The sequence below is a fragment of the Ipomoea nil genome, unplaced genomic scaffold (assembly GCF_001879475.1).
Source record: "Ipomoea nil cultivar Tokyo-kokei standard unplaced genomic scaffold, Asagao_1.1 scaffold1978, whole genome shotgun sequence".
NCBI lineage: Eukaryota > Viridiplantae > Streptophyta > Magnoliopsida > Solanales > Convolvulaceae > Ipomoea > Ipomoea nil.
Genome location: NW_017618406.1, coordinates 169,197 through 182,024, shown reverse-complemented (window position 1 = coordinate 182,024; position 12,828 = coordinate 169,197).

The window sequence follows — 12,828 nt, the reverse complement described above, 5'->3', positions numbered from 1 at the left end:
TGCTACGTAGTGAGGTTCACGCTTGCTGCTGAGTATAAACATGTTCTCCTTGATGGCCCGTGGAAGATCTTCAACTGTTATGTCATCCCACAAAGATGGCAACCAGATTTCGATCCTCTCACGTCAAAAATGGAAAAAATGGCAGTTTGGGTTCGCCTCCCAGGACTACCAGTTGAATATTTCCAAGAATCTAAGGCCAAAAAAATCCTAAAACAAATCGGGAAACCTATGAAACTTGACATAAACACTTCTGCGGTGGATAAAGTTAGGTTTGCAAGGGCGGCGGTCGAGGTGGATCTTCGGAAGCCCCTTGTATCAATGGTTTGGATTAGCGATAGAGTGCAAAGAGTTGAATACGAGGGGCTTCATGTTATCTGCTTTGAGTGTGGGGAAGTCGGGCACGTCTCATCCAAATGCCCGAAGAACGCTACGGAGGAGACTCATAACCAATCTTCACAGGACTCGGATGAAGCGATGATTACATCGGAGCCTCCAGAAGTCGCGCCGGTGGAAACCGTGCGTGCTAAGTATGGCCCCTGGATGATCGTCTCTTACAAAACGGACAAGCCGATGGCGAAAGACCGTAAAAAAGATGGCGTTCCAAAAGATAAGGCGACCAAATCTGTTGGCAAGACTAAAACCAACGGAGGAAACACAAAAGTCTACAAAAAGCCGGTTGAAAGCCGACCTCCGGCGGCATCGACTCCGGCTAAATCGAATGGCCAGGTAATCTTTTCTCCCCCGCCTATTCCCGTAAGTAACGGATTCGCTGTTTTGCAGGAGGCGGAGGAACTCCATGATGCGCCTATCTTTGTGGAATGAGAAACGAGTACACAACCGGCCAATCACAAAAATGGGGAAGGCCCCAGTCAGAAAGGAAGGAGAAAGAAAGGTTCGAAGCAGTTAGAACCACCCAAAAAAGGGAAGGAAACTACTGCTAACAAAACCACCAATAACCAGACAACAACCAAACAGACGGCTACTGGACAGTTTTGCATGGGAGGAACTTTTGTCTTCGGCACTACGTCGGATAGTCAATCAGGACCTCAACCCCTGGAGAATTCTACTCCGGGTCCTTGCTCTTTGAATACCCCAGTAATAGGTCGGTTCTAAGAATCAGCTAACGTCCTTTGAGGACTCCAAATGCACCCAAAATATATATATATATATATATATATATATATATATATATAAATATATACCTTTGTTTTGAATATTATTAAATGTTCAAAACATTTTGTTATTTATATAAATATTTTGTTTGATAACAACTTATATTTCATGATTTTTTTTATAATACTATATTTAATTTGTATAGTGACATTTATGCCTTTTAAAAACATACTCCCCAAATATTCTTTAAACCAATCAAACATTGTAATAACATTTCTAAGGTCTATTCTTTCGATGAATCAAACAATAGAATATAATTTCTATTTTATTTCTTGTATATTTTATTTCTTATGAAATAACATTCATATTTTCTCAAAATTTATTTTGTAAACCAAACATGTTTTTAGTGTTTAAGTTGAGAGAATAAAAGACTCCATTTTTTTTTTTTTAAATAAAGAGACTCCGATTTAAATAGAACCAATCTAAAATCTAAATTACCTAATTATAACGTTGGGAGTTTAAAACTATATTATCAAAATTATTTTATAGGAAGATACGATTACAAGTGCACAGTACACAGAAAAGTAAACAAGCAACTTTATACCTCATACGTTTTGGAAGCACTCCTTTTCCCTTTAGGTATGTGGTGGACGGCAAGACTGGTGTTGAGGCGTTGTATCAACTTTTCATTTTATTATCCTTTTAACTTTTTCTTTTCTTTTTATTTACTACTTTTTCTTTTTTAAAAAATGTGAAACTAAAACATATAAATATTTATTTATTTATTTTACAATACAATATCCATTATCATCACGACTAGGAATATAAACGAACAAAGCTTTCAATAAACTATTCATGTTCGTGTTCAGTAAAACGCTCGTTTATTAAGGTAAACAAACATAATGAACAAATTTTGAAACTCATTTAATAAACAAACAAAGTCTGAACATTTGTATGCTCGTTTGTTAAGAACTCGTGAACAAGCTCAACTCATTTATTGTTCGTTTAACAATATTCATGAATAAACTCATTTGGTGTTCATTTAATAATGTTCATGAATATATAAACTCGTTTTTTACTTTGATATTAGATGTTACTCCTAGACTTATTTGTATTATTTTTATAGTTGTTATGTTGTTTAATTTGGTTATTATTCGTGAACATGAACTATTTATTGTTTACAAACAAATTATGATCATAAATATGTATATGTGTTAGTTTGTTTTAGTGTTCATGAACAAAGTTGTTTGGTTGTTCATGAACACAGTTAATTGACCAAACAAATGAATATGTTCGTGAACGGTAACAAACAGTAAAGAGCAATTAACAAACGAACATGAACAAGATTTTTAAAAACCTTAACACACGAATATGTACGGACACAAACACTCTAAAAATCATAGCAACGTACACGAACAAGCTCTATTCGTTCATATTCAGTTCGTTTACATACCTAATCATGGCAACACTAATCCAAATTCAAGACGCACATGTAGGCCGTAGAGTTTGACTCTTATTGCAGTGCACTGACCAAACTGCTCAAAGCTTTTGTTTCGAACGTGAGATATAATTGGCACAATGGTTATGACTTTTCAATTTTACCCTTAATGTTAACGATGGTCAAAGTACGTATGAGGTCCCTGTACTATAGTATTTTGTTCAATTTAGTCCTTCTACCTTAATTTTGTTCAATTTAGTCCTTGTACTTTAAAAAGTGAAACAATTAAGGACAATAGCTTATGTGGCACTGATACTATCTCTGCCACGTCATCATACTTACATGCCAACTCATATATTATTTTATAAATATTTAAAATTAATTATTTTTACCACCAATATATTACATTAATATGTCCAAAATAAATACATAAATATTTACTCACATAAGCTATTGTCCTTAATTCTTTCAATTTTTAAAGTATAGGGACTAATATGAACAAAATTAAAGTAGAAGGATTAAATTGAACAAAACACTATAGTATAGGGACCTCATAGGTACTTTGACCGTTAACGATTCATACAATAAAAAACTAATGCTGGGAACGACGCTGTTAGAAGAATCTATTAATCCCGAGACCCTTGGGTCCCTCCTACTCACCAAAAAAAGAAAAACTAATGATGGATTACGACTAGAAATCAATACTTAAAGCACTAAACTATATATATATATATATATATATATATATATATATATATATATATATATATTAGCGCTCAGATGCGGCAGGGGCTTACGGTGCGGCGGTACGGCGGGAGTTCCAGAAATACACCAATATTGTTAACAACATGCACCAACAGTGTAAGAAAAACACACCACAATGAAATGCAATAAAAAAACACCAAAAAATACACAATACACCATATAACTCACCACTGTTAATGGTGTATTTATGAACACTGTGTGGTGCTTTTACTCACACCTAATGGTGTGTTTTTGGTGATGCGTACTTAATTTGTGTGTATTTTTATGGTGTATTTTCTAATGTTGATGGTGTATAATCGCTCAACTATTGGTGACGCCGCACCGCCGCACCCGAACTTAACTATATATATATATATATATATATATATATATATATATATATATATATATATATATATATATATATATATATATATATATATATATCAGTTCACGTGCGAAGACTCTCCCAAGTGAAAGATGTGGTGAAACCTGAGTCGTTGATCTAGAATCAAGAAAATTTATTTTTAAAAAGGCGCGTCTGGCAACATGCATGCAAATGATCAACTGTCTCAAACTGATGCACATAAAACTATGCAAAGTTATAAAACCACAGACCTTAAGGTATAAAACAACGCACCTTAAGTTTAAACTGATCGATGCACCTTAAACTAGAAAAGTGACGCAACTTAAGCTATGGAAAGATTCACCTAAATCTTTAGACTGATGCACCTTAAACTAAAAAAGTGACGCACCTTAAGCTTTAAATATACGCACCTTTAGAACGAAAACGACGTACCTTAAATTATGGAAAGACGCACCTAAAACTTTAGACTGATGCACCTTAAAGTTTCAACAAAAAACGCACCTTAAGTTCTCATAAGTTCTCATTGAAGAACTGACGCATTTTAAGCACAGAAACCACACACCTTAAGAAAGAAAAGCGACGCACTTTTAAGATGGAGAACAACCCACCTTAAGTTTGACCAATACGTAAAAAGACCAAATTGCCACCACATTTTTTTTTCTTCAATTTGGGCTGTTGATTTTGATTAGATCAAGGGATAAGATTAAACCCATCTTTTACCTGAAGCCTATTACCACATTAGATATATATATATATATATATATTAAGAATATAAGTTGTAACTAACCCTCAAAATATATATACTGTTTCTAGGGATAAATTAAAATATTCTTCTAATAATGAAAAAAAAATCAAATTAAACAAGATTTCCTTAAAAAGGAAACAACAATTACGATCATTAATTACTTCATGATTTCTTTAAGGGAAAATGACATTTTTTTCCCTGAATTATAGATTTATAGTATTTTTTTTCCTTTAAATTATTTATGTATTCACATTTACTTCTTTAATTATTTTAAAAATGACAGTTTTATCCATTTGATGTTAAATGAACATTTTTACCCTTGAAATAATTATTTTATTTATTTTTCTTCTCCAACAAATTATTGCTTATACGTAGGGATGACTACTATTTGATTTGAACTGAATCAGACGCTATAGCAACCGAATTGAAACAGTAGGGACGATTTTTGTTACGATTCAGAATCGAAAAAAAAAAAAATTGTTAAATTTAGACTATTTTAAAAATAGAAAATAGAATTTATAAAAATAAATAATTAATTAAATTTTGAATCAGTAGTTCAAATCAAAATAAATGCGAACTAGAATCGAACAGATTTATGAACACCGTTTGTAAATGATAAATCTGTTTGGTTCCGTCTCGCATTTATTCTTATTCCAGTTTCTACTTGAATCGCCGGTTCAAAATTTATTTATTTTTTTTTTTTGTAATTTTTTAAAAATAGTTTAAATTAAACAATTATTTTATTTTGTTTTGTTTTATTTTTTTCTAGTTCTGAATCCTACTATTCAGTTTGGTTGCTATGGTGTCCGATTCGGTTTCAATTGAACCGTGATCAGCCCTACATATAAGTAATAATTTTTTAGAAAATAAATAAATGAAATAATTATTTCAACTTTAAAAAAATCTATTTAACATCAAAGGGGTGAAAATTATTACTTTAAAATAATTGAGAGTGTAAATATGAATACATGAATAACTCATGAGAAGAAAATACTATAAACCTATAATTCGGGGTGAGGGAATGTCATGTTCCCTTTCTTTAATAATATAATCATTTTACGTTCACTACACCTACAAGAAACTATCCAACCAACCAAAATGCTTTGCTTGCTTCGCCTTTCTATCTCCACTCACATTTCCAAACATAAATGAATAAATAAATATTTTATTACAAGTCATATGGCATGTAGACTCTCCCATATGAGAAGTCATGAGATCGAGTATCAGTGAAGGTGGTGTTGACTCTTTGTACTTCAACAGGTTGAGAAAGTATAGATGAACAGATATTACAATGTAATAGAGTAAGTAGTACTCAAAAAAAATATTTTATTACAAAATTTTACAATAATGTACGTAAAAAAATAACAGATTGTAATTTTATCTATAATTTTTTTTATAAGCTATGTAAGTGATCATAAACATGTATCAATAATTTTTTTATGCGCGATCAGTATTCTCAAATGTTTACACTAGATAAATCTCGCTCTTGTATACTAGTATGTAAATTACTCAAGATATGTAAATTGCACTAGCAAGAAGACCATGTGCGACGAATTCTTGTCAAACTCATGATGACTGTCTCATATAAAAATTATCTTCTACCCGATCACCTCTTTTGAGACATGTATTAACACTTTTTAGTTATGAAATATAAACTTTTTCATGTACAAGATTATATTATTGTTTCATATTTTATTTTTGTGCTTAAACAAAAACCCTAATTTTCTTTTTGGGAAATATATTTAAGCACGGTGCTCAATTGTTTAAAGTGGTCACTTTTACTTTGTTTAGTCTTTCCATAAAGGAAAAATAATGGCCATAATATTCCTTTCTTTCCTGGGTTTGGTCTTGCCATTTCGTTGTGAAATGACTGATATGCCCAAGCAATCTTGGGTGTCTTGGTGTCCTCAACAAAGCTTTTTGGTAATAATTGATGTATATATTTGGAAATCTCAAAGATTTAATTGCTACTCTTTATGCTTAACCCCAAGAGCTTTGACTATGATGGTGGGGAGCGCATTCTAATCTACAAGTAACACGTCTTTAAAAAGATAGCACTCTATATGTACATCCTTCCATTTAAAATACTAGTATTTGCCTCATACAATACACGAAATAAAATTTAAATAACTTTATTATTAATAATATTTTTTAAAAAAATGATAAATTCAAACATTAATCATCAAAATTCATTCTGAAATGTATATGTGTGTGTGAAGGATCAAATGATAATATTGTAATCTTGTAAAAAGTGTGGACGAATCACATTCACCTATTTGGTTCATCAATAATAGTGAAATTCGTGGCAATAAGCCTAGAGTCTAATTACTTGTGAATGGTCTAATTGTAAGTTAAACTGTAAAGCAATAAACTCGGTGAACTGTTTACCTTTGTTCTAACATAGAGCCATAGAAGTAGTTCTTGATCTATCAGGATAAAGCAGTTTGCGGCATTAAAGAATAGGTAACCAAATAGAAGTAAAACAGATTGCAAGATTAGGTAGCCCAGTTCATAATACACATACTCCTACATCTAGGGGCATCGCATTGAAAAGAATGCCCAATTCTCTATTAGCTTCAAGTAGGTGATTCACTGAATCAACAAGAAGAACATGAAGGACTTAATAGAGTAACGCTAAAGACTTAGCTAAGTTGAAGAGCTCCTTCAATTCTATGAAGAATTGACTTGCGATCTCCCGATCTTTAGAATTCAGGTTCCGCCTCAAACGCAACTTGAATGAATCCCATTAATTCCATTGGGATATACAACCCGTAGTCAAAGTGAAGTGTGAGATATTGACTTGATGTTGATTTCTTATTAGTTCAATGAAGTAATCAAGTCATCCATTTGGCTCTGTATGAATTCCGGATAAATAGTAATCTCTGTATATTTCTGGATCAAGGATCAATGGAGAAGAGATAATCTTTAAATAGATGAATCCCATAAGGTTATCAACTGCTACAACGGTCTTGAACGATTCTTCGAACAATTCATCTAGCTGGTTTAGTCTTCGGTCTTCAAGGCTGAGATAAGAACTAGATCCTACTAGTACAGACTCTAGTTCAGACATTTAAAAACTTAATACAAGGACTAAACTAAATGTTGAACAATTGCTTTGTTCCATAAAACTTTAATACGTTAGAGGAGTAAAATATATCTTCATACATCTTTTTGAAATATGTATTTTATTAACAAATAGTTGGAGTTTTAGTAATTTAAAAAAAAAAAAAAAAGAGATTAATTTTATAAAGGAAAAACAACACTTTGACTCTTGAATTGTTTTGCTTTTGAAATTTTTGTCTCTGTTAATTGAGTTAAACAGGTTTAGTCCATTTATTATCTATTATGTTGCACTTTCGGTCTATGTTGTTATATAATTATCAAACTCCATTAATTAGCAAACACTTTTTATGAGGCTATTTTTGTTATTTAGAATAAATATTAATGGTAAAAAAATTATTCTCTCCATGTAAACGTCATTTATAATAGTTAATATTGATTCTAAATATACAAATAACCTCATATGTCAATAGAGTTTGACAATTATATATTATTAGGGATTATAAGTGCAACATTATGAATAATTAATGGACTAAATTTGTTTAAATTAATTTGTAAGGATTGAGTGAAATAATTCAGACATAAAAAGTGTCGTTTCTTCCTCTTAAACATATTACAGATTTCGAGGTTTGCAATATTTATAAATTAAAACTAACCCACCCTTAATTTTTCTTATTTTTTTTAGCAACCATCAACCATTATTGATCTACCTAAATGGATGAATGCGATTAATCCATATTTCTTACCTAGACGTATGTTCTCACTGAAACCTAATCCTATATTTATTTACCCTTTTATTTAAAAAAAATCGATAACTTTTTGTTTTTATTTTATTTTTATTTTAATTATATTATTTCAAGAAAGTAGAATTATATGTATTGTTTATTTTTAAAGTGTAAACAAGGTAGACTTCCTAACAAATGTAGACATATATACGGAGCATTATTTTAAAAACAGTGAAAAATAGGCAATGGGTTGGTGCCTAGCTAGGAGGACAACGCCTCCTATTAGGTCGAATGCTTTGGCCTTAAGGAAGCCGATTGTAAATATATGCAATACTTAAAAATATGAATATATGATCTTATTAAACTTAATCAACAATATTTTTCTTTAGAAAAGTTTGATAACTTTTTTTGGACAAGAAAATAGAACTTCTGCCCAGCATGTCTCTACGGGAGGCAAAAGGAATGTCTTTTATATATATTCTTCCAAAGGCTGAACTCCAATCCGACAGAGCATTTGGGAGGATTTAAATCATGGTAACTCAACTGAACATGAACCACAGAGGCTAGACCGGTGCTCACTGTGCACGAGGAACCCCCCTCACTTTGAGAGGTTGCTACCACACTGCCGCTGGTGAGACTCGATCCCTGGTCATTCTTCCAAAGTTTCACCTCTATGACCAATGTCTTATACATATATATATATATATATATATATATATATATATATATATATATATTGATATTGATGGTTTTATTGGGATAGGGTCCACCATAAACCGGGTACGAAAGTATAGATCGGGGCGCTAGGCCCAAAATGTACAAAGACCGAGGTACATGCCCAAAATAATAGCGCAAATACAAAGAACAAGGCCCACAAGAGGGCTATAGCTAACTATGCTACTGATAGGAATTGAACCCAGGTGACTGGATTGAGAATATGAGATCAAGATCACTAGACCATAGCGCTTGTCGTGTCTGAGTTACCTCTTACCAGGAGTCCAAGACCCCTATTTATAGCTTGCCCCCTCCCATTTCAGACTTCCACGTGTCCCACGTTATCCAAACACCACTCCATCTTTTCCCGTACACCACCCCGCACGTTCACCACACCTCCCAAACTACCGCTCTCCTACATGCACCCCTGCACACACGTGCACCCCCCCCAGACTCAAGACTCTTTTATCCTACGAACGGTATCCGAAACATTAGACTAGATTCATGCACGACAAATGGAGTCCATTGGGACACCACGGGGGCTGGGGAACATCAAACGGGGAAGCCAAAGTCCCAAGGTGGGAAAAATCCAGCGGGTGGCCGGCGGGTGGAGGGCCACCCACCGGCTGCCCGCTGGTGAAGGACCTCCGGGCAGTCATCTGCCCGCTGCCGGCGGCGTTACTTCGGGCAGCGGGTAGGTGGCGGGTCCCCCTACTGTAACACCCCGTGTTACGATCTCTAAAATCAATTAAATCATTTAATCAATTACCCAAAAGAAAGAATTAAATCACAATAATTAATTAGGAAAGGCTCACCATAGTCCACGGGCCCTTATCCCTAAACCCAATCCTTAGTTCCAAAAGGAATAGAATTAGCAAGCCTATAATATTAGTTCCTAACCAGGACTCCTAAATAAATAAATAGGGGACTTAAGAGGCACCTAGAACCCCCCACCACAATAAACGACTCACCATCCCAAAGAGCTCCAAGAATTCCCTTAGAAGAAATCAAGAAAGCAAGAAAGCTTAAAGAAAGACCCTTCATAGCCAAGGAATTAATTAAGGCTAAGAGGTAACCCATGTTTCAACAAAACCTATTTTCATAGCTATGATTCCCCTCTTAGGATTTCCCCATATTATTGTGTATTGATGATTTGTGATATTATTATTGATGATTGGTGGGATGATTCCATGGGTGATCTTGATGATGAGAGGTTCTTGATAATTATGGTGTTCTTGATGATTATATGACGTTCTTGATAATTATATGGTGTTCTTGATGTTCTTAATGATTATATGAGGTTCTTGATAGTTATATGATATTCCTACCGAATCTTGATTTTGGAAGATGAATTGTGTTCTTGTTGATTTAAAAATAATTAGAACCCTAGGTTATATCGTGGAATTCGTATGGTATTATTCTTGGTATATTGGGTGGGAATTCGCATGATTGGGCGTTGATTATGTTTAGAAAAGCATGATAAGTTATGTGCCATATGTTTCTTGATTTTTATCCGTTAATTGTCTACGTGCGTTATCGATTGCGTTTGAAAGTGTCTAAGCATGGTTTCGGGTTCCACGAAGGTTCCCGGGGCGTTTTTGGTGAAAAAGAGTCAGTGGGGGGTAGGGGACCCGCCACCTACCCGCGGCCTTCTTGGGCAACACCGGCAGCGGGCAGCCGGCGGGCGGGCAGCTGCCCGCCGGGCACCCGCTGCCCGGAATAGCTACCGCCGGCGGGCAGCCTGCGGGTGAACCCTCACCCACCGGCTACCCGCTGGTTTGCACCCAATTTGGGATTTTGGCTTTCCCGTTTGATGTCCCCCCGATCCCCGTGGTGTCCCAACGGACTCCATCTATCGTGCCTATGTCTAGTTTGATATTTCGGGTACCGTTCGTAGGTTGTATGAGTCTTATATATTGCATGCTAGTTGAATTGGTATCCCGTTGACCTAGGTGAAAGAAGTATGAACCCCTTAGGATTATTCTTAGTATGTGAAGGATCACGCATAGGTTTTGTTATACGTTTTCTCCCCCTTCCCAATGTGTTAATGTGGGTTGCATGTGCTTGCTATGTGTTATGTGTGCATGATACCCCAATTCGGTTGCGATCGGATTGGTTATTCCTGAGCTGCGGTTCAGAAGCTGGCTGCGGTCAGATTTACACTCTTGGGCTGCGGTCCACCGTTTGGTTGCGATCAAACGTTTCTTCATGAGCTGCGGTTCATATTTCCTGGCTGCAGTCAGATGACATACTCTTGGGCTGCGGTCCACTGTTTGGTTGCGATCAAACTATGATGAGCTGCGGTTCATCGGTCGGTTGCGATCGACCCCTCCGTGTTGCGATACGGGGCAGGGTGCTGCGGGGCCGTGTCAGAGCTATATGCGCTGACCCTCATGTATGGGCATGCGATTGGTCCTGTGGCGCCAACAAAGTGTGCTATGTGATGAGATATGGAGGAGTTGTTGTTATGAGTGCCTTGGGGATGTGACTATGGGATTCATATTGGGAATCGTATATGTTGGGTTATGATTATTAATTGTGCTTATCTTATCTGTCTTGCCTGTTGTAAACTGTATATGCTTGGTATAACTGCTGTCTGTGCTTAGCCCTATCTGTTGAGTCTATCCCTGTTTTAAAAGCTAGAGTTCATAGGATATATCTTCATGTTCAAAATGGTTTTCGTATATCTATATATATATCTATTGTATTTCAACGCGTTGGAGTGGGTTACCAGCATCTCTCGCTGAACAGATATATTTGGCTTTCAGGCACAGACGAGTAGATCACTGGAGCGCGCTAGAAGTTTGGGGCATAGCTTAGATGGTTTTTCCCTTTCGTCCTGCGTGCCATAATTTAGTATTGATACTGATTGAGGTTTTAGAGTTTAGCCTGGGCACCCGAGTTCGGGTGTGGCATAGCACCCCGTACTCGTTGTATCGTATTTTGGGATTTAATGAGATTCTATCTTTACTATGTAAGTTTTAAAAGTCTTGAAAATCTGGGGTGTTACACCTACCCCCCACTGAGTCCTTTTCCAAAATATAAGTCCCGGGATCCTCCGTGGAACCCGAAACCATGCTTAGACACTTTTAAACGCAAATGACGACACCACGTAGACAATTAACGGATCAAATGCAAGAATCACATAAAACACATCCTATCATGACTCCTAAACATAATCAACACCCGATCATGTGAATTCCCACCCAAATATACCAAGAATATCTCAATACGAAATTCATGATTCAACCTAGGGCTCTAATCATATTTAAATCATCAAGATCATAGTTCATCTCTAATATCAAGAAACATCAAGATTTATCAAGAACATCACAAAATCATCAAGATCCTCTTATCATCATCAAGATCACACATAAAATCATCTCATCAATCATCAAGATCATATCATAATTATCATAGAAGATTTCATCAAGACACAAGCATATAGAAAGAGCCAAAGAAGAAGATTATAGCAAAGAAAATAGGTTTTGTTGAGACATGGGTTACCTCTTAGCCTTAATTAAATTCCTTGGCTATGAAGGGTCCTTAAGATCCCTTCTTTCTTGATTTCTCCTATGGGAATTCTTGTGTGGTGAAAGTTATTGTGGTGTGGATTCTAGGTGCCTCCTATGTCCCTATTTATATATCTAAGAGTCCCAATTAGGGTCTAAATGGTATGGGTTTGCTAATTCTATTCCTTATAGGACTAAGGGATTGGTTTTAGGGATAAGGGTCCATGGGCTATGGTGGACTCTTCCTAATTAATTAATGGAATTTAATTCTTTCATTTGGGTAAATGATTAAATAATTAATTGGTTTAGAGGCCGTAACACGGGGTGTTACAGACGCGGCGCCCCGTCCCCGCGATGGGGGCGCCAAAGCCGCGCACTGGCCGCGCTATCGGCGGCTGGGGCCAGCGCCC